We start from the raw sequence: 21,955 nt of genomic DNA on the forward strand, positions 1-21,955 counted from the left end.
GAATTCACGCCATGACAAAGTTGTGTGTAACGTATCTAAATTTTAGTGTTATTATTCAAAGATGAAATTCCCCAATCATCATCACCATCAAATATATTATATAAAATTATTATTGGTATATAAATATATTATGTTATATGCAGGGTGCCTTTCTTTTTTTTCATACAATTTTTTTATTAAAAAAACTATAGGGGCTATAGAAATGCTGTTTTCACTTCTATCACCTCTGGGCCGACGGACGTTCTTGGTCATATGTCGCTCAACCGTCACATGAATAATTACCTAAAAATCGTTAATTAACTTTTTAATTATAAAAGCTGGGAAGTTGTCCCAATAAGAACATCTGTTCCTTTCTGTGACCTGATATCGTAGCCGTTTTCAGATCAAAAATCCGTTCGGTAGATCGTCCGCAAAAAATTCGTGAAGGAACACCTTTTTTTTCTGCTTTATTTTGTTCATTGCGGATCTTCGGAGACCCGTCTTTCCTTCACCGCCAATGTGAGAGGGTGAAAGAGCGCACTGTCGCCTCTTGTGTTCACACATTCCATCTTGTTCAACCAAATCTCATGCCGACTCCTTTTTCTACCGTACCTCCATCGACTGGAACCACCTCCCCGGTTCACGGATGTCAATTTCGCCCATCGCTCAGTTCAAAAGTGTCGTTAGTGATTACATAACATCGTAATCAACATTGTTGTTCTGATATGATTGTTATATTTTGTGTTCAGCTTTTTCTATTTTGTGTAACCCGTGTACTTCAACCACCACTCCCCTCTGTAACAATAATGCCCAAATGTAAATAAATAAATAAATAAGTAAACAAATAAATAGAGTTGTTGAGGGTGGCGCTTCAATCGAGAATCAGTCAACTGAATCCCGCGGAGATTCATGGCGCCTTAGTCGACAACAACAACAACAACAACAACAAATGATGATGTAGTGACGTATCCGTCCATGTATAGACGCAGTTTATATAGAAAGCTTAGGTTATACCGAAGAGCTAATAAATGAACTTACTAATTTCAGAACGGTCATATTTGAAAATCCCATTACTCCAAGACAAATGTTCTCTGCGATGGTTAGGTACTCATAATGTTTGCCGTTCGCGTACTGTAGGTACCTAATCGAGTCCGTGTACGTTTGGAGAACATGCGGGCTCTTTTATCCGAGCTCACATGCTTCGAGTTCATTCATCGTCACGCGCGCAAAGCAAATAAATCGGATCACAGCGGAAGCAAGCCATAACGCTTTGCAATGACAGTTGACAGAAAAATTGTCCGGTAGCGCGTGGTCGGTGCGTTCACTTTTCGAGCGCAGACTATATTGAATCTCATTTCTCATCATCTCCAGCAGCATGTGTGGGTGACTGCGTATATGGTTTGAAGGCGCGAAAGGAGATCGTAATTCGACGCATCACTGTTGAGACGACAGCCGTTATTCCACTTGCCTGTCAAATCGTTTTTGACAGCTCGAATCTGTGCAAATCACGGTCGTTAAATGCCAAACTAATTTGTCTGCAGGGAGGATCTCGGTATCTACAAAAGCTGCTGTGAAAATTAATGCATTTCATTCTAGTTATGCTTTCTCCATGTAATGCCGCAATGCCCTTGGAGCACCACAATAAATAAACGAATCGTCTGTAGAGGTACCAGCGGAGTGTCCCAAGGAAAGCGTGATAACTCCCACACACACACACAAATAGAGATACAATGATGAGATGGGGCTGATGCCGGCCAGCAGGCTGTGCGCTGCCCCAGTGCCACTTGTACGTGATGAGAGATGATGATGGATATGATAAGGGGTCCGGTAATCGAAGCAGGGTGGAGAGGCTTGTTGATGACAGGAAGTCCCAAAGGTGACGCAGAGATATGGTGAAGCCTCACCCAGGTAGATGTATAGGTGGACATGTAAAGGGTAAATGTAAATGGAGGTAACTGATTTGGCATTGAAGTAGTCGAAGGTAATTAAGAGTAAGAGGTAAGAGTAATTGAAGGTAATTAGAGGTAATTAAAGACAATTAACACAGAAAAGTTGAGATTAAAGGTAATGAATGTAAGATATATGTACTTAAGAGAAAGATTAAATGAAATTAAAGATTACGGAAGGAAATCGCAGGTTACCGGGGGATAATTAAATGGAATTGAAGGTAATTAACATAATAAATGGGAATTGAGAGTAATTAAAGCAAGCAAACGTGATTACAGGGAATTAAATGAAATTCAAGATTACCTCAGGTAACCTTTGGTAATTAAAGGGTAATTACAGGGTGATTGAAAGTAATTGAGACTAATTGAGACTAATTAAAGGTTCAATAAATGAACTTGCATATAGTAATCGAAAATGTCGAACCGGAAGTGTACAACCGGATGTCAGGTTTGACCGGAAGTGGAGAACCGGAAATAGAGTTGGACCGGAAGTGGACAACTGGAAGTTGGGTTTCGACCGGAAGTGGTTACCCAGAAGTCAAGTTTCGACTGGAAAAAGCGCTTAATGCTAACTCATTTCTTTGATTGCCTCTACTGCTTTTGTCTTGGGCATGATTCCCTTGTTGCAGCTCAATAATAGACTGCCTTGCTCATGAATGTTTTTCTTGCAGTACCGCATGGGACAAAAGTTTACGGGACAGCGGGGAGTCGTATTTCTCCATTAGAGCGACACTCTAGCAGCAAACAAGGGCGGACACATATATTGAGAGATGGATAGAGTCACCCGCTTCCCATTCGATCTCTTCCTGGCAGCTTCTAGGGGGCCACACCGATGAAGAAATACGCCAGCACCGTGTTCCATGAACTTTTGTCCCAAGCTGTACCGCAAGTCATGCGACTCTAACCATAGATTTTAAAGCTTTTCTTTTTTTTTTATGGTCGAGGTGTTGCTGTGTGCGCTTGAAGTTCCGTGTCCTGCGGCGTAGTTTGACAGATCTCGGCCAGTCTTGCTTCTAATGCTACAAAGAGTTGCGCGACGGTGATTTCTAAGTCCTCATAATGTCCCAAGCTTATTCCTCAAGTCCCGCTTGACCGTGCGGAAGATGAAACGGCACAGTTTGTTTTCCTCGACTGTGCACCACATTGAAGGGTCTCTTTCTTTTTTCTTTTTTTAGCTGGTCGCACGCGAAGTGAAGATTGATACAGGAGTTTTTGGAATAGGGGTTTTCAGCCATTCGGAATGTCCGGAAAGTCTATAACGCCTTGCTATCGGTTTCCACCGTATAGCTGTCGCTTGTTCAAATAAGCAACCCTTAAATTTGCAAGACCCACGAAGAATTACAACCACTTCTTAAGCGATCTCTGCATACTTTTGTTAAGTAGCGAGAAGAATATGCTATGGAATGTCCATGTCGAACTATTACAGCGCCTATACGCCAAGATGGCAGGTATCTAGCCACAGCGCTGGCGCTTGTCCTGGTTAGAGGTATGCCAGGAGCAGCTTTCCGATGTTTCTTCATACTGTCCTTATGGCAATTAGCAGATCCGTGCGAATAGTGGTTCGAAAATGGAAGCGAATTGCTAAAGGGCCGAAGCGTGTAGCCGCTTTGGATATTCGCACACGAAGTGAATACGAAGCGAATAGTTGCAAAATTGAACGGTTTGCACGCATAGGCGAAGTGGAAATAAATTACAAACGTACAGAAACGTAAGCAGAGAACATACGCATTTTAATTTGCAGCGGTATGCAAGCGCGAAATCTACGCTAGTATGCATTTAGAATGTGGTGTTGGCGTGCAAAAACACTAGCTCCTCTACGTGGTCCGGCAGAAGACTCTTCCTTCTTGATGTCAGGGTAAGGTCACAGACGGAAAGTAGTCGCTACTTGAGTGACTGAAATAGAAACGCATTGCCGTGCCCCGTTGGCAAGCTTGTTGTACGACTGGCACCCTCTACTGCGCCATCATGCTAGTGGACATTCCGTGCGCTATCCGCTCAACGAAGCTCAAAGCCCAAGAGAAAATGAGGACGAAGCAGAGCGCTGTGCCACCTGGCGGCACTCTGTGGCACTCTGGCGGTTTCGCTGTAGACTAACTGTTCGTTCTTGCGTGGCTTTCGCAACTTCGGCAACTATTCCAATATATTCGGTATGGAAGAGGTATTCGATTCGATTCACAGCTCGAATACCAATATTCGTATTCGGTTCGGAATTCGAATCGAACATATAAGGATTCGCTCCGATATCCGAAAATTTTGAATATTCGCACGGCACTAGCAATTAGAAGCTCTTGTTTCCGTATCCTCTCTCTCCCCTCAAAAAAAGACAAGATACAGAAAAAAAAAGAAAAAGACAGGAAGAAAATAGAAGAAATACTGTTGCGTTTCCTGACGTGCGGAGTTTGTGTATAGCGGCTCCGGTCAGCCTCGCAGCTGTATGTTACAGAAACTATTACGCATCCGCGTATCTTCAAACATATCGCCCTGGTACCGCACAACATTACAAAGGCTGCAGTGTCCGTGGTGTTCTCACCCAGCATATTCCACAGACTAAGTTGGAGTTGTGTAGTTAGTGTAGTAATGACCATTGTGGGCGGTAATGGTTGCATTAATTAAGGGAGGACGTTCTGGAATGTATAAAGCACTGGTCGTTAGAAGTTCACTGTGTACGTTCCTTCCGTGACATCGTCATTAGACGCTTCAGAAGGTGCGAAACGCTCAGAAACTTACGGAGGGCTTACGACCACAGGAATATTGTGGTGTACTTTCTTCCAACTCGTAAGCTGTAAGCAGGTTCCACCTTGTATCTCACCAAACAATGTTGAATCACAGACATCATTTTGTGATACCAATGACAAACTTTCACGACACGCAGTATTTGCTCCAGGCAGGAATGGAGATATCCATAGAGAAAAGCGCTGTTCTAGCGTTCACGCGCAAAGACATGTATAGATGTCGCCTGTATATTGGTGGGAGCACACTGGAGCAGAAGACAGATCACAAGTTTCTCCGCGTAACTCTATCATGGGATTTGTCGTGGAAGCACCACATAGACGTTCTTGAAAAGAAAGTCCAACGTTGGGTCAACGTCGTTCGTCACTTCGCAGGTATGACATGGGGACGAGACGAGAAGGATCTCCTCATGTTGCACAATGTCCTGGTTCGTGGCTCAGTAATGTACAGTCTTCCCGTGCTGCACCGACTTCCTCAGACACTGGTACAACGGATTCGAGCCCTGCTCGCGCGAAGCCTTCGGGTATGTCTCAGGATCCCGCAAGGCGCTGAAATCCGCCTAGCAGTTTCTGAGGTCAGGGACGTCCCCATTGAGGTTCTCCGTACTCAGGAAACTGCACGCCACTATCTGCGCCTACGTGCCCGTCATAAACGTCACCCCCCTGATTCCCAAGCTTCACGCTAGACGGAACTCGACGGCTTATGCCTCTATAACATAATTCAGACCTCATATTCCCAAATTTATAGTAGACCCGACGGCACCAAAAGTGCCTCCATCGACGTTGCCCTCGCTGCTTGTCACTGTCTCCATATCCGGCCTCAAAAACAAAAACAGAGCTATCCTGATGTTATCCTTAGTAAACTTATCCTTGACTTCATCGAGGCTCGCTTAATACTGCAACGGTACCGTTATATACACGGATGGATCGTCGACCAGGGACACTTCATCTTCAGCTTTTGCCATTCCATCAGAATCAGTTACACGTGGATGTCATCTATTTCACCCCACCTCATCGACATCCGTTGAGCTTTATGCTATCCTATTATTCTTGACATATGCGGCAGGCTGTGAACCGTGGTGATAGGTAATTTATACCGGCCCCAAAGAAGCTCTCCTGTGCATTAAATCATTAAAAACATGGGCATCCGCAGTTCCCTTTCCTCGGTGGTGATAGATATACTGTGCGCCCTGAAGTCTATACAAGAACGCTCTCACTCCGTTGCCTTTGAGTTGGTTCCAGGGCATTGGAAACCACGAGGCCGACGCTGCACATCAACAACGGCCTTCTACGCCCATTATACATTCGACAGGAGAGAGAAGATTCCTCCTCAGGCATTTGTCTGATTCCTGGTCTACCCTACAGTGGCAACACGATATTCCAACCAGGTCCCCTTTGCGAAGTGTAGACCCAACTCTGTCATACCGGCTGCCTGCAAAGTTTCCTCGTCCCCTGAAGTCGCTCGTCCGCAGGCTACGCCTGAACTGGCTTTCACTCCGGTCTATCGCTACCAGCTAGGCTGTGAGGCTAGCCCTATTTGCAACGAGTGTGGTGTACTTGCCAACGTAGAGCACATACTCCTCCGCTGTCGGGCTTATATCAACGAGAGGCGTACACTGCAATCACAGATTGCCACCCTTGGCAGGCGCCCATTCAACTTGTCGTGCATCCTCGGCCCTTGTGACACCGTGGTCCACTCCAGGACGGCCTTACGTCATGTAGTTTTTCTTTTTGTTAGGCGACTGGCCTTAAAGGACTCATTGTGATCTAGACAGCGCCCGCGGACATTCCAACCATCAAGATCAGGATCGCCATCGCCACCCCGATCATCATCGTCATCTCTCATGATCGTCATCACTCATATTAGACCCCCTAGTTATGGGGTAGCGTTCCACTCCTAGAGTGGAAAACCTCCCTACTTCATCGTCAAAACATAATTGTTGTTGTTGTTGTTCATGACAGGTGCATTCCCAGACGATCCGTCACTCCTACTGCAAGGCGTATGAAGAAGTAAGAAAAAAAAAAGGTCATAGGAAATGGCACTAAAGTGACATATCTTATGGAGAGCGCCGGAGAAAGGGAATATACTTCCAGCCGATGAACATGGATCTGCAGGCAAGGTTTTCTAAGAACAAATAAAAAAATATAAGAAACCCAATAAATCGCTTTATACACTTCGATACATAATCCAAGAATACATCTAAACAGAGGAGGTACTCCGGGTAACGTTGATACTACACTGGAACCTACACAAGTCCGCGTTTTAATTTTCCTGATGCATAATTTATTACACGTCACCATCACACAGATCCCGAGTAAGAGGCTGTTCCAATAACGTAGTGCCTTCACGGTGAAACTACCACCTAAGCAGAAACGGCAATCGATGCTCGCACAGTAGTTTTGTTTCATGCTCTCGATTGGTTTCGATTAAACTCAGTACGCACGAAGTTGGCCTTGGAACGGTTGCAAATCCCAACATAAAATGTGCGCGAAGCACACAGACCCGTGCATAGGCGTCGGAACGTTCGATTCTTTCAATCAAGCAATCACCGAAGCAGACGGACTACACGGCCGTAGGTTCGAGATTTTGGTCCCGTTTGTCTTGTTTCAAAGGGAAAATCGAGTCGAAGCTCCAGTCGATGTATGAAGACGGAGATACACGAATGACGTTAGCACATATTTCCGAAAGCCCACTGTGCCTTTGAGGGGGAACTGGAGAAAAGGTAGTGGCTACTAGAGCTTTAAAGTAATTAATTACAAGTAATTAAGTTACAGTACTTAAATACTTTCAAAACTTAGCAACCGTAACTGGAATTTAGCTACATTTTGCCGGTAACATGTACCACGGGAATCTGTACTACACGGGCATAACAAATGACATTATCATCTAATGCCATTAGGATCCTGAATGCCATTATCCACGAAGGTCACACCACACGTCAGTTTGTGATGACATAAAACGCTATGATGTCGATGCCGCACGTCCTCCCACGCAGAGCCTGTCGAGTTCAGAAAGTCGCTGCGTTGAAGAACGAGACTCCTCTGAGCTTATTCCGAGCGCCTTCTCAAGTTCTCACAGAAATGCAATGAGCCGCGGAGAAACATGTTACGAAGTCGCTTCACAAAAGAGAGAGGTAGCGACATTCCCCTGGCGGATTGAAAGGATTATTGGCTACCCTGATTGAGGTCAGTCGGAGCGCAACGCAGTGAATGAATATATTTATTAGATAGTAAGTGAATATATTTACTAGACGAAAAGCAAAAAAAAAAAGAAGAAAGAAACGAGGGAAAGGTTTGCCAAACGAGACGTCGGCTTGCTATTCCACAAAAGAAAGAAAATAAATGAAAGAAGAATAAAATAAATAAAAAGAAAATAATTAGGAAATTGGGTGGGGTGTACCGCAATACCAGCGGTGGGACACTTCATTATAATGGTCGTGGTCGTCGTTTCGGACATTATAAACGATCACTAAGCGGGGGGAATGTGGGCAATCCTGAGGGAGAGGTGTCTAGGCAACTTTCCGTGGGACATCAAGTGAGGCCATTTGTCGTCTACAATTTAAATAATCAGCATGAGCGGACGCCGGAAACTGAACCTGTCTCCCCCAGGTTTGTCAATCTTCCATGCGGCAGAGACAGAAATGTCATCAATGCCTACCCGAACTAATGGAACTAACTACCCGAAATGCCTACCGGAACCAATGACAGCGTTCCTGACTCAGAATCTTATCAATTGATTGGGTGCGGTAGACCTGGTACTCCGGAAGCAACGTTATCGCTGTCTACTAGCACTCGCTATTCTTCCTTAATCTTTATTTACGTCGTATCACATTGGGTGCGACTCACAAATATTCGTAACAAAAAGTGCGTCTACACAGAACGAAGGTTAACTACTGTGCACCTCAATTCCGCATCATAGGCACCCGAGACCATAATCCTGGGACTTTCGCACTCGATGGTGTCCCCTCGACTCGACTTCCACACAACGCGCCTAGAACGCCAGACGGCTGTCAGCTACGCTGTCATAACATCCGAAATGTTATGACCAACGGGTACGTCGGATTATGGGAGCCTCACATGCCAAGAGACGTGGAAGCCTATTACCCGTCCGGCGTTCGTAGTACCCGTGAATGAGGCCACGCAACTGCTAAACGCGAAGACGGCATCCATCTACTAGTGCACTGCACGAAATATGAGGACGAGAGAAAGATCCTCGTAAAGCGTCTCTCCACACTGGATAGCCGGCCACTTACCATTGCAAATATTCTGGGTGCATGGTCTACAGACGACAAATGCCGCAAAGCAGCAGGCTACTTGCTACAAAACTTGCTCAAATCTGCGGTACCTATGACACATGTGCTTCTGCGCGTCCTCATTTACCTGTGTCTGTGATGTTTTTTTTTATGTGTGTGTGTGATTTTTTTTGGTCCGGGTGAACTTTTCTTCTTCTTTTTTTGAAGAGTAGTAAGCCAAATATTGGCTGGCCTCTCTCAACATTTAAAAAACATTGCTAAATATGAACGAGATCGGCTGTGGGGTTTTCGTGGAGCACGAGTTCAGGAAAGCCGATCTTGACGCTTTACGGATAGTTGACGTTGTTGGTGCGAGCGGTGTCCGAGGAACATAACAGGTTGATGGGTGATCTTCTCTCCGCCTTTTTTATATTCTCTAACACTATGGCGGCCAAAAAATATACAATTATTTATTCTACAAATCCTTCAAGCTACTGTTATTCTGCAGAATATTTTATCAGAAAAATCGGTGACATCGTCCCGGTAATATTGTACGAGTTTAATCACCCACACTCTAGAAGACCAAAATATAGTAATTTTACTCCTTCTGGGGACTAGATGCATTGCCAGAACCGTTAGTCCCTTTCGGGAGTAAATGTATGGAAGTTTATGCGAAGTTTAGGAACTTTATTTGCAGTTCTGGGGAGTAAATATAGTTATTTTACTCCTTCTGGGGACTAGATGCATTGCCGGAACCGTTAGTCCCTTTCGGGAGTAAATGTATGGAAGTTCATGCGAAGTTTGGGAACTTTATTTGCAGTTCTGGGGAGTAAATATAGTTATTTTACTCCTTCTGGGGACTGCACTCTAAGAAAAGGAGTAAAATGGGGAATATTTGCAGCTTTTGGTCCCCCTAGACTGCAATTACTCCCCATTTTAGTCCCATAACCCCAACACTTACTCCCCAAGGCTGCAAATTGTCACTGAACTTCGCGAATGGTCTTCTTTATGCAACAGTCTACATAAATGTGCGCTCTTGGTCAGTTTCATGGCATAAGACTGTATAACTCTCCCGACTTAGAAATGTCTCACCCACACAGAGTCAGGAACAGTGAGCGCTTCTTCCTTCGCAAATTATGCCCCATGTATGCCGCAAGATTTGATATCACTCGATATGTCACAGTTGACGGTTTGATTCAAAGTATTTTCGTGCATGCACACGACTTATGTACCTGGTACTCTTAGAACGCAACGTAAAATGCAGTCCCTACTCTGTGACATTCATTTACTCCCCTGCATTTACTCCCGAAAGGGACTAATCTTTGTGGCAATGCATTTAGTCCCGAAAAGTAGCAAAGTTACTCCCTTTTTTTAGAGTGCAAATGCATTGCCACAACCGTTAGTCCCTTTCGGGAGTAAATGTATGGAAGTTTATCCGGAGTTTAGGTAGTTCATTTGCAGTTCTGGTGAGTAAAGAGTCTGGGGATTAAAATACGGAGTAATTGGGTCTAGAAGCCGCAAGTTTTCCTTAATTTACTCGTTTTTCTTCTTAGAGTACAAGTGGCTGTCGCGTGTTTTCTCTCCACGGTCCACATTCAATTGCCCTTTTAATTTATGCGCGATAAAAGGGAACAGCACGTGTGTGACGAAAGAGATTATGGACCCTCGATAAAGAGGCTACTGTGTCCTAAATAGAGAGAGTGGGCCATCTGCCACTTACCTAATGCAAGTAACGGCGCTCGAGTTTTAAGAGGCGACACGAGTTGACGAGCACGAAAGCGCCCCTCATTTGCATATCTAATGACTTTACGTGGTCCTGCAATAGCAAGCAACTCAGTGAAAGAAAGAGTAACATTCGCGATGCACGCCTAATTGAAGTGGGCTCGTCGCAGTATATTTGCATGTCGCACCCCTAGCCGTTTGAGAGTGAAAAGAGCCAAGTGAAAGATTGGAGTAGGCCGTTCTTGATACCAAACTGCCGTCATTCTATTATGCATGGCTCCCCCATTGTTGTGTACACAGCGCGTGCTCATTCGTATTCAGGCGTGGTGCTGTGCCGCGCGATGCGGCCGCTGTTTTTGCTTGTCGCTTCTTTCTTTCGGGAGGTATATGTGTCAGCTGCGTCAAGCCAAAACAAGGATGCAGTTTAGGGATCGGTCCGTGCCTTAATTAAACTACCCGCCACTCAGGTGGCGTTCCCATTTGAGAGCGGCGATCGAAGGCAAGCCCTCACATGTTGCTCCCAGATCGGACGCTGACACCGGTGGTGGTGACGGTGGTGCTGGTGGTGAAGAGACTCGCCGTTGTCGGCCTCGCAGTGGTGGGCAACGTCGCGACTAACGCCCTGAGGGAATGTGCGTCCTGGGCCGGCTTCTAACGAAAATGTGCCGACATATGTCTGAAAGCGTCTGAAGATGAAAAAAAAAAAAAAAACTCCGGACAGCGCAGCCGGCACCGGGATTCGTACCCGGGTACCTCCTAGTCTCGACGTGATATGGATCGGATGTCACGCCCTGCGGAATGACACGCCGTTCTCCAATGAATTGGTATCTCCAATGAAGGGTAGTCTGATCAAAGAGTACTGGCAGGGCAGAAATGGGCCTGTGCCACCGCGCAGTCTAGCATGTAATAAACAGGCAGAGGAAGAAAGTGGTTGAAAACGCCATGGGTATCCAGGATAAGGTGAGAGATAATTGGAAAGACAATAGAAGGAACAGAAAAGCGGTCCCTGACGTAACAAAACTGGGCTTTCGATCGTTCAGTCAAAGTTCAATGAACAAACTATTATATACTGGAAATAATTGCTATAGATTTGCACGTAAGGTACGTCAGCCTATATTTGTGTGGCGATATGCTGCGCGTACCGCAGAGCGGGACTGTGGACCACCTGGGGTTCGTTTGACGTGCGCCGGAATCCTCCGAAACACGGTGTTTGAAGGCATCGAAAAGCACACAACAGGTATGAGTCGGAGTACTAGTTGGTGACAGATCATGGTGCGGGGCAGGGCGGCGGAAAAAACAGACAAAAGGGGTTAAAAAAAAGAACAGAGCGGGACAGCTGCATCCATCCCATCCCACACCAAAATCAAAAAGCGCTCATTCCTCCACCTTGTCAATACCCTATGATTGATTGATTGATTGAAAGAAAGCAAAAAAAGGGGCATACCCTATCCAGGGGCGCCGCTAGGCAATTTTTCAGGGAGGAGCAAGATCTCGGACACGTGCGCCACTGCACAGTCCCTCCAGGGGAGGGCGTCGTTCTACAGCTCACTCTTGCGTAATAATAACTCCGAATACCATCAGTGACGTCCGTCATTAGAACGCTCCCGCTACTGTCTGTGCCTCCCGCAACTTGTTGGTGCCTGAAATGTTGCTATTCGTTGAATTACCACAGGTTACACGACCCGAGTGCCCAGCAAGTGCCCCCCTTAACGGTGCCCATGACCCTATCCTACCATTTGCTTGAGCTATCGTGGAATCGTTGGGGCTTTGCAGCTAACGCTAACTTCGAGGCCGATTTAAAACGGTTACTTACTACTAAAAAACACATCGTGCAGAGGCGACATTGCAGCATTGCATGTACGCACAGTGGCCCGACAGCGTTGCGCCAGTTAGGAAATAACGCGCAACTGTAAAGGCAATTTAACAGGTAAATTAACGGGCAAGTTATTTCTTTCCCTTTAAAAAATCGGGGTCATTTGGCGCAACTTCTGCATGGGAGTAATGGCAATTCGTTAGCGGTACTGTTTACGTGAAAATTATTTTCTCCTGGTTCATATTTCTGTATTCCTGGTTCATATTTCTGTAAAAATGTGCCCTTGGGACACCATTGTCCCTGTCGGCTTATTTGGAAGAATCGAAACGATGCATTGAAACACAATGAATCTCCTAAAGCAAATGAATGCAGGTTTTGCTCGTTCCAATCGCACAGCAGGTTTGCACTTCAATAAAAGTTACTACATATGTTCCTGAGAGCAGCATGGAAAGAAGTTTTTTGTGTCACTAACAAAGAAATTGTGTAGATGGTGTTTGCAGACTACAGAGGAGATGAAACAAAAACAGCACTTCTTGATGGCGAAGATGAGGAGTTTCTTGAAGAAGATGCCGACAGCGTGGGAGCTGCAGCCACAGGCAGAGCCTCATAGGCTACGAAACGAAAGAAGAAAAAGAAGAAAGCGCAAAGTCTAACGTTAGCATGCCAGTGATTGGTGCACCTGTTGGCGCAAGTGACGGATCACAGGTTTATATGGAAAAACGGTGCAAGCCGAGACGGTTCACTGCAGAAGCCACTCACTATGAAGAGCTGTTGATTTATGTAAATTGAAGCAAATAGCGTGCCAACCCCCCTTAGCGTCTTCTCATCCGCGCATGCATTCAAATCGCTGGTCAGTGATATCATAATGCACGAGAGCGTCAGATACTGCACGCGGAATGGAAAAGTATTCCATACAAGTCAGGAACAAATTGTGGAATTCTTTGGCATGAATTTAATAATGAGCTACCATGTACTGCCGTCCATTATGGATTACCTTACGTAGGCATGTCGTATATAGCAAATGTTCTGCCGGGGGACAAGCTTGATTGGCACAGAGCTTGACTGGAAGCTTTTCAAGCAGGCAGAGATATCTCCATGTGCACCTGAGCACAAAATGATTATCATCAAGGAAAAGGGACATCATTTGTACGAAGACAAGAAAAGAAAATCTCACGCACAACATATGTTCGGTTTGTCAGATGTATCTATGCTACACAACCGATAGAAGTTGTTCCCTGCAATACCATTCTGGAAGCTAAGTGACCTCCAGTTAGACCGACAGGAACGTGTGTGTCCCATCGATTTTCAGTAAAGCATGTCAATGTTGTTCTTTCTCAGATTGTACACGCCTACGGCATGCCAAACGTGCATCATTTGCTGTCGAGTCTGCTCGTAACATTACTTCAATTGAAATTAAAATGTGTCGTTCCAAAATGGAGCTCAAAGGCTAATTCTCTTTATTTGGCTGCCATGTTCATTGTGCGTTTCTCTTCCCCCTTTCGACTTTCATATTTCATGTATGTTTCCGTCTGTCCATGACTGTGTCCTGAATGCTCACGTTTCGCGGTGAATGATGAGGAATCGTACGGCAAAAAGGTTGTGAGGTATTAAAAAACACGACGACGCGATGTGCAAACGGTGCCCTGCGGTGTATATGCCAAGCTCTCGACGTTTATTGAGAGCTACAGCTTCAAAGGCACCCTCAGAATTCGCATCTCGGTCACGTCATCCTCAAGACGTCGTTGCTGCGGGGCATTGCCGTCTGTAGCCAATGACACGAGATGATGTCGGTATTCCTTTTGAGATTTCAACATTTCCTGTCACGTTGCTTGCTTTTAATTCTGGAGCCTGGGTACGCGAGTTTCTGTAAGTGTAGCCGCATCACGCAACGTTAGGAAATTTATTGAGAAGTGCCCGTCAAAAGCGGCAAGCTTAACATGCCATTACGGAAAGAAGTAAAAACGAAAAATAAATAGGTCAACCACGCTAAAAGATTCAATGCGCAAAATAAAAATGCCGCCAGTGAACATTACACCGTTCCACGAGTTTTCGAGGGAAACCGAAAGACTTCATAGTTTCGGTTTCTTCTAGAGTCGATAACGTCACCGCGAGCTCTGGCGTCTGCCTCCTTCCAACAGTGGGCGCACCTTCCCGGCGTCCGCTCTCCGCCTCACGCTGGAAGACTGCCGGCAGCCGTGGAAGGCGTGGAAGACGGAAGTCGACCGTCAGGTGCGTTGTTACGTACCATGAGGCACGTGCGTGGCAGGTTGCGCACCTTATGACGTCATACTTCTCAAAGCTAGAGATGAATTTGATGATACCGGCGTGTCACAACAGGGGAGAAACTATATATTGGGAGAGTATACATAGTGCGCGGGGCGCGTGGATTGCGATGACATAAATTCGGCAGGACTCCGAAGACACGGGATTTATATCCCTGCCACAGGGCAGTCCTCCTGATGATTTAAACCAATGGCCATTGGACACGAGCGTAGCGCCACTAGGCGTGTAACGTGTCAACCTCTCAAGCAGCATTGGATCCTGTGCTCCCTGACAGGTTGACACGTTGCACGCCTGGGGGTGCTCCGCGTATGTTTGGTGCAGCGCCGTGTATTAAAAGGGAGTCTGGCCATTAATGAGACCTCCAAGTACCTGAGGCTCCACCCACATTTTGGGTATCTGGCCAATCACAGGTCGAAACACAGTTTCCTATTATTGTAGGCCATGCAGTACTTATACATCACCCCAGATTTCGCCACAATTTTGGAGAAACGGGGTTGATTGGATTGAAACGGATATCACTGGTAACAGACCAGAACGACGGATTTTGCGTGCACATTTATCAACGCCATCTGCATGGAGAGGGGCATGTTGGGAAGGCTCAGAATTGCAGAACTGGTTGCTGGCAGAAGTCATTTGCCAGGAGAGCGGTAGAACCGCTTCTTTATAGCAGACGGCTCCCGGTATGAATTTTTCATCACGTAACGTAAGTAGATTTAATCAGAAATGCCCAAAGATGTATGTATAAATAGAATTCAATGATATAATGCAAAACCTTACGTATCAGGGCCGTCTTCTTTGCTATTTTCTTGGGATCGCTCTCTTAAGTAGGCCTAATGTCAGCGACGAAACATCTCATTTTCGCGTAAATAATGACGGCGGAGCGAAACTTGAAGCTGATTTTGCAGATGCGCCATGAGGATATATACTTACAGTACGAAATTAAAGTAGTTCGTGAAAATTTTTTGTCACGAAATCTCCGCTTCGCCGTTCCAAGCACAGTCCTCCATTTTGGAGAAATTTTGGTGTCATGGCGGTCCCCATGGAAAACTGCGACCAATGAAATGCGCCCAAGTTTGATTGACAGGTCGAGTCTCTTTTTTAGGCTCAACCTAATGAATTGGATTGGTTTAATGGTCATTGGTTTCAATGACTATTGAGCGCTGGCCGTGTGATCGGGTAATTAGTCCGTGGCGCCTCCTGAAGGGGAACCGTCGCCGAATTCACATGACCGTGGCCATGTGACCACTACGTGGTTCCTGTAAGCATTCACAGTACGCTGTGTTCACGTTAATTTAAACGGCACATTATAAAAGGTCGAAAAAAATCCAGTGCTTAGATTACATAATGAGAAGGAAGAGACACAGCATTGTCTTGCAACAAAATGTACACTGGGCTGCGTTGATGTTGATGTTAGCGAAAAAAGAATAATAGGGAGAGACTGAATTCACTGTGCTGTGTCTTGTCCGGTCTCTTCGTTCTTTTTATGTAATTTTAGCACTGGATGTTTATAGCTTAGAACGGGCTGTTGCCAACAAGCCCATATCGCCCCCGAGTTAAACAGTTGACTCATTTTGAGCGAACACTTCATCAGTATTGTCAAAGAGGCCAACTTCGAGGACTAGCCAACACCAACAACTACATAGATGACGATGGGATGAGGCGATTTACCGCAACAATTGCGGTCCCATACCTCAGTGCATGTGGGTTAACGACGTATATGTGTGGAACGAAAAAGATGAGACATACACACTCGCACACACACACAGTGACACACGCAAATGAGATATCGCACACGCGGGTGCGTCGTAACTGATGGGGATAGTAGTTCATCCGGTCGGCCACCAGAGATGTCAGTGCTGTGAAGATCACATCTCCGCATTCATGGCAAAAGCTCTGAGGTCAGAGGAGTTCAAGCAGGCTAGTAGACGTCAAGACCAGACAGAATGAGTGCAGGCATTGGCGGTGCTGCACAGGGTTAGAACAAGGACCCAAGATTGCCGCAAGGTTGAGCGGCTTGTTTTTTATACGGGTGAGTTGTGGCACTGGAGCATTGCTCTCTCCGAACTGTATAGACGGCAGAGGGATAGCCTAGAAGTGTGATGTGTAGTGATAACAAGTGTACACCACAAGGAAAAATTAGAAATTTTAGTAGTTTCGGAGACATAGCGACCTTGCTACAACCATTGCCTTGCGGAGCTAAATTCACGCTTCATTCGCCAAATTCAAGATTATAGGAAATTTAGGGACTGTTTGCTGCGCTAGGGAGTAAATTTCAGGCTCGGGGGACTAAAATATGGAGCAACTGCATGATAGCGGACTACGAGCTGTAATTACAGTGTGGGACTTAGGAGGCTAGCTATGATCTTCTCGTCTATACTTCAGCTACACGAGACGCTTGTCCTAACCATTTGAACGTTTGCTTCTTTAGGAGCCAACTCAATTCCCGAAAGCAATGCGAACACGATTGAAGGTGCACAACGTAAGTCCTTGCGAAGTACTGCACTCCCGGTACAAATGGTTCTGCTTCCGTGTACCTGTCCCTGGAATCCATTTGAGGAATTTACATAATATTGGTTACGAAATGCTTGCGTAATTTCAGCCAACCGTTGTAGGCTATTCTAGTCCCTCGTCCTACATCGAAGGCCCAAAGAACTGGGCCCGCAGGATAATGTCTAAAGACGGTTACATGGAACAAGAACGAGACATGAGCATAAACACACGCGCTCCCCATCTTTGAAGATGCGGATCATCCCGGTGTGGTTTAATTTGCATATCGGTGTATTTGATTTCTTAAACACTGTCCTCGTATTTATATCTTCAGATGACACGTTTGAGTACGTGGTCTGCTTTGTAAGGTTGAACAACCGGGTCATCAACGTGGTCAGTGTGTATATCGCTCCACGGGTGACTACTGATAGAGAGGAAGCGAGTCAGTTCTTCAACAGCGTACCAAGGTCATTCATTATATGTGGTGACTTCAATGCTCTCAGTGTAACATGGGGCCGCCGTCACACTGACGGCAGTGGACAGCTCTTCAGTGATCTGGCAGAAGAATTCGGGGCTGTTATAATTAATGACATATCCCCCATGTACTTCAGGGGAGACCGGTACGCCAGCTGTCTAGACATCACTTTATGCTTCGCTGAGATTGCCAGCTGTATCAGGTGGAAGACTGATATAGAAACTATGGGGGAAGTGATCACGCGCCGATGTTTCTTTCTTGCGACTTGGCATATCCTCGCACGCGTAAAGGGTGAACCGCATGGCACGAAAAACTGTCCGAAAACTGGCCGAACCGAAATCGGGACCGAACTTTTTTCTGTGCATCACCGCATGCTACCGAAATGCACCCCGAATTTCGGCCGAAGACTTCTGGCCTTGGGGGACATCGCCTTTCAACCATCCAGGTCAATGAGATAATCCCTGTATTCATAGGGGTAGAAGTCGCACACACGGCAACAGTAAACCCGATTGCTACGTCATCGTTGCTATGGTTCTCCTTCGGGCTGAATAGCCATTGGATGCTTCTACTTTTTCGGTTGGCGTCACTTCCCATTTCCCACTTGAGTGCGGCCAACAACGGCAAGCTACCTCGACCCCCCCCCCCTCCCCCCCCCCCCCCCCCCCCCCCCCACATACACACACACTTCCCATTTCGGAGGAGAAATCTGTCTTGGCCAGATCTGCCGAATTCGGCACGGAATTCTGTTCTCCGAAAAAAGTTCGGTCCCGAATTCGGTTCGGAAACAATTCGGACGCTTTTCGGGCCATGCGGTTCACGCTTAAGGCACGTTTAATAGACTGGAAGCTCTTTATTTCGTCCCTTGATCATGCCGTGTCCGAGGCTCGGGACCTAGATTCGTTGAACACGTTAATTGCAAAGCAACTGACGTCAGCAACAAGAGTGATTCAATTACCCCTCAGGTTCAGTGCAGTTGACATCGATTTTGAAACACTGTGTACGACCAGGCGTTGAGCGGAACGCCGCTTGCGAAGATCAATAATAATTCGGGGCTTTACGTCGCGAGACAACTGTGATCAGGAGCGACGCCACAGTGGTCAGGTTTGTGGATTAATTTTGCCCACCTGAGGGTTCTTCCGAAGATCAGGTCAGCATGATGACTACGTAGAGCTCTGTCGCATTCGCCGCATCGTGCACCGACATCAACAGCGCCTTTGAAGACGGAACTGGCAGTCCTCCTGTGGCACTCTTTCCCCGTACACTCCCACAGGGCGTATCTTGCAAGTGGTGCGGAGCCTAGGCTCGCCCTTTGCACAGCAATATCCTTTCCGGGCGTTTGCGTTGCATCGCGGAGTCGACGAAACCGCAATTGGGGATGACTTCTGCAAGGTCCTGTCACTGCCATCAGTATAGCCGCTTCGACCGAGCTGCACAAGATGTCGGCGCGCTCTCTTGAATTTTCAGTTGATACGGATGATGTGGCCGCCTGATGACGCGCTGAACTGTGCCTTCAGTGCGGCGGATCTATGTACTGCACTCCTCCGCTGTAGAACCAAGTCTTCCCCTGGAGCTGATGGTATTTCCTATCAGTCGCTTGCAGACCTGGTACTAAAGGCTACGACAGCCCTTCTGACGTTCGCTAACGAATCACGGAACACAGGCCATGTGCCTCCTTCTTGAAAAACATCTGTCGTGGTTCCAGCGCTAAAACCTGGTAAGTCACCGAAGGCTTTGGAATCATTATGACCAGTAAGTCTCACGAGCTGTCTGTGCAGAATAGTTGAAAGAATGGTGCCGAACCGCTTGCAATGGTTCCTGGAGACATGTAAACTGCTCCCACATGCTGCCTCGGGATTCAGGACGGGACGTAATGCCATGGGCAGCATCATCGGCTTGGTGTCATTCATTGAAGAAGAAATGTCAGGTGGTCGCCTTACAGCTGCAGTATTTCTGGACATAAAGCTGGCCTATGATGCCGTATGCCACAGTTATTTGTTGCATGACTTGTTGCATGACTTGAAAATAAAGTTGTTGTTGTTGTTGACTTGTATGTTATAGAAATTCGCGGCCGGTGCCTGCATTGGCTCTCTGAGTACATAAAAAACAGACCAGTCTTCATACTGCTGTACAGACTTTCACGGTTTAACAGCCGGTGCCCCTCAGGAAGGAGTTCTGAGTCCTCTCCTTTCTAATGTTGTAATGGCTGGTATTCCTGCCATTTTGCCGAGGGGGGTGCGATCGAGCATATACGCCGACAATATTTGCATTTGGTACTCCGGTAAGGAGTGGCCTGCCCTCCAACGAAGATTGCAGGATGCTATCGATAAGCTTTTCATGTACCTAACTCAAAGAGGTACGGACATCTCAAGAGAGAAATCTGTCTTCCTACGTTTCACCCGTAAACTTCTGCCCCGCTTGACTCTGAACCTGAACGGGAGGCCTTAGCAAGAGTTTCCCACCACCGGTTTCTGGGGCTTGTACTCGACCGTTCTGTCCTAGAATGCCGAAGTGAAACAGCTAAAACAACAGGTAGACTTACGTACAAACGTTTTAAGGTATATTTCGTGTGCCGATGAGGCACGACATGCCACTCCATGTTTGGTCTTCACTCCTGCCTCGTTTGCTTTTTGTGTGTTTGCATATGCACAGATCAGCAGATCCATCCGTACTTCGCTTGATGGGACATGAAAGGGAAACGTTAAACGGAAAGGGGTGTGAAGTCATGCAGTGCCTCCTGGAGGATGGGAACTTGGGTAGTCCCAAAGAATTACTTTGTTTGTATTGTTGACTGATTAGATGAGTCACAGAATTAGTGAGCCCATCTTCCTTACCGTTCTAGACTACCATTCGTCTTTGATTTACTGATTCGCTTTATTTTCCCCTAACAAAGTCAACAGCTGGGGCCAGTTCTAAAACTCTTCCCCATTGTTTTTGCACTTGAGTGTAACGCTGTATCGCGTGCTTCAGAAGAGTGCCAGCACTACTGGGCTTTAGCATTAACTCACCCCAAATTTCCGATATATCCCCTCCCTGTGTTGCGGCTTTAGCTTATTCTAAATTCATTTATCAAAGAAAACAAGCGACCTGCTTCCAGTGGCGGCATCGCAGTGGAACGCTTTAAATTCTGGAATGAATAATTAAAGAAATTAAATTAAAGAAAAGGGGTGAAAGCTTCACCAACTGACAACTTAGTGAAAAACTAATGACTAAATTACCGAGACAAAACAACAACTGAATATTGCTGAACTGTGGTACACGTGTTTATAAGTCGAAAATCTCGACGCGAGAAGCATGGCGCTGTCACTCCTAACTTGTTGATTAAAATTTCGACGGGAATGGGGAGTAACTATTTACAGTGAGGGAGTTACTTGGCAAATGCAAAGAGCAAGAGGGAGTAACTCACTGACAGGGGAGTGAAAACGAAGTAAAAGTGGGAAGTTACTCTCTCGTTACTCCCGTTTTTCTCAGAGAGTAGCCGCATCACTCTACGTTGCGGACATCACAACTAATAGGAGACCTGTAACGGTATAGTTTCTGCGGCGGAGTAATCTGGTAGGGCTGACGGACTACAATGTTGGCCCATCTTAGGTTGAATATGGGTATAGTATCGAGTGCACGCTTCGATGTCTCCGTTTCGATGGTTTCTAATTTTATAGCATGGCGTGCAAAGTACCGATTTTGGGCGGTCCTATAATACCAGTGTATACTAGTTTCTTTTAATTATGTCTGTAATTCCTGTCGTTCTTGTATACAGGATTGTTGTTTGCAATGCATGATTAAAAGCGGCCAGACAACAACAACAGATAAATTCATGATGATGAATGGGGAAATTCGCCACATGAGGTGTTGCCCACGTCCCCAAAGCACAATGGGCATGATGAGATGTGTCCTTATGATGAGGTGATGAACGACACTGAATAGGGGTCGATAGTTAAAACTTTCAGTGCAGTCCTTTAAAAAGCGACTGCGACAAGGGACGAACAGACAGCACTGATTTTTTAACGACTGCACTGAAAGTTTTCACCCCTTTTAATCATGTATCGTTGCAAGATATATCCTCACATTGATCACTAAGAAGCACATGTTCAATTTAAAACGTAGGTATGTTGAGGGTACTAACATCTAAAGACAGGCTGCGTTTTCGGTCGACCTCGTCGACAGACCTTTAAAACCCATTCGTCTGCTACATAACAACAAAACTGGGGGAAACGAAACGAGGATTGACGACCACACTTGGACGCTCGTTATAGCCTAGGGTGCTTCACTCGAGACTTCTTTTTTTTTTTTCA

The 21,955-nt window shown here is 46.1% G+C and overlaps 1 protein-coding gene and 1 long non-coding RNA gene across 2 annotated transcripts in view; one reads left to right on the plus strand and one right to left on the minus strand.

Moving 5' to 3' along the window:
- LOC135368440 (uncharacterized) overlaps positions 1-6,718 on the plus strand; it is a 151,148-nt gene extending 144,430 nt beyond the window's left edge. Inside the window, exon 4 of the long non-coding RNA XR_010414776.1 lies at positions 6,617-6,718. This is a non-coding gene — a long non-coding RNA (uncharacterized LOC135368440). The remainder of the gene's footprint in view (positions 1-6,616) is intronic.
- The window catches only part of LOC135368439 (prolactin-releasing peptide receptor-like), a 58,870-nt gene that overhangs the window by 33,094 nt on the left and 3,821 nt on the right, over positions 1-21,955 (minus strand). The gene's annotated exons all lie outside the window — the stretch shown is intronic.

Source organism: Ornithodoros turicata, chromosome 9, assembly GCF_037126465.1.
Source record: "Ornithodoros turicata isolate Travis chromosome 9, ASM3712646v1, whole genome shotgun sequence".
In the NCBI taxonomy this organism is placed as follows: Eukaryota; Metazoa; Arthropoda; class Arachnida; order Ixodida; family Argasidae; genus Ornithodoros; species Ornithodoros turicata.